The sequence below is a fragment of the Emys orbicularis genome, chromosome 4, assembly GCF_028017835.1.
Source record: "Emys orbicularis isolate rEmyOrb1 chromosome 4, rEmyOrb1.hap1, whole genome shotgun sequence".
Taxonomy (NCBI): domain Eukaryota; kingdom Metazoa; phylum Chordata; order Testudines; family Emydidae; genus Emys; species Emys orbicularis.
The window spans coordinates 126,006,960-126,007,837 of NC_088686.1; the positions used below are offsets into that span (position 1 = coordinate 126,006,960).

The window sequence follows — 878 nt, forward strand, 5'->3', positions numbered from 1 at the left end:
TCACAACATTCCCTGGCAATGAGTTCCTCCGGCTGACCGTGCATTGTGTGAAACACTTCCCTTTGTTTGTTTTAAACCGGCTGCCTACTTTATAGCACATTAGCCACACCCCCTATAGGCTCAGACCAATCAGCTCCCTCCACCTGCCTCACAGTGTTTTAATACAACTCACCTTCAATGTAGCCCATTTTCAGACCAGCTCCTGGGCCCCCACGCTCTTTGTGAGGGACCCACCCCCTCACACCTTTCATGTCCTGTTTGTGCTGACAGACAAGCTAGGGCTTGAGTTCCTTGAACTTCAAAAGCCATGTAATTACCCGGTTAACCCCAAGGGCTTCTGGATAGTGGCAATGCCTCAAATGTGATGTGGAGTCAGGCTCTAGTAAGAATCTCTATGGTGCAATGCAAACTTCCTTGTGCACTCACCAGAATGGCTGAGTGGTTAACACGTTAGACTTAAGATCCAATGGACATGTGTCTGCGTGGGTTCAAACCCCACTTCTGGTAGTAATGTTCTTTTCTCCCTTTCAAAGCCCCGTATCACCTCTATTTGACCATACCCAGGGGCTAAGGAAGGGCTGTTTAATTGCAAGGTATAGCTCTTCAGGCTTGATCTAGGACCCAGCAAGGTGGTAGGGTCCCAGAGTTTGGGCTGTAACCTGAGCCAGAACAGCTACACGCAAGTAAACAGCCCCTTAGGCCAGCTGTGAGTTTTTAATTGCCCCGTAGATTTACCCATGGATGCAGGACTGTCTGTGCCTGCCAGTCCCCTGGGCAAATCTTTGGAATGAGTCATTGAAACCATTTTCCTGTTCCCCAGTTCTTAATGTAATGGATTAGCCAATGATCCGCCTCATTGTCAGTCTTCATCTGAACAG

The 878-nt window shown here is 48.5% G+C and overlaps 1 non-coding gene across 1 annotated transcript; it reads left to right on the top strand.

Annotated features, from left to right (window-relative positions):
• Nucleotides 1-424: 424 nt before the first annotated feature.
• TRNAL-UAA (transfer RNA leucine (anticodon UAA)) lies at nucleotides 425-507 on the top strand. Its single transcript has one exon. It is a non-coding gene; the product is annotated as a tRNA-Leu (tRNA).
• The last annotated feature ends 371 nt before the right edge of the window (nucleotides 508-878 follow it).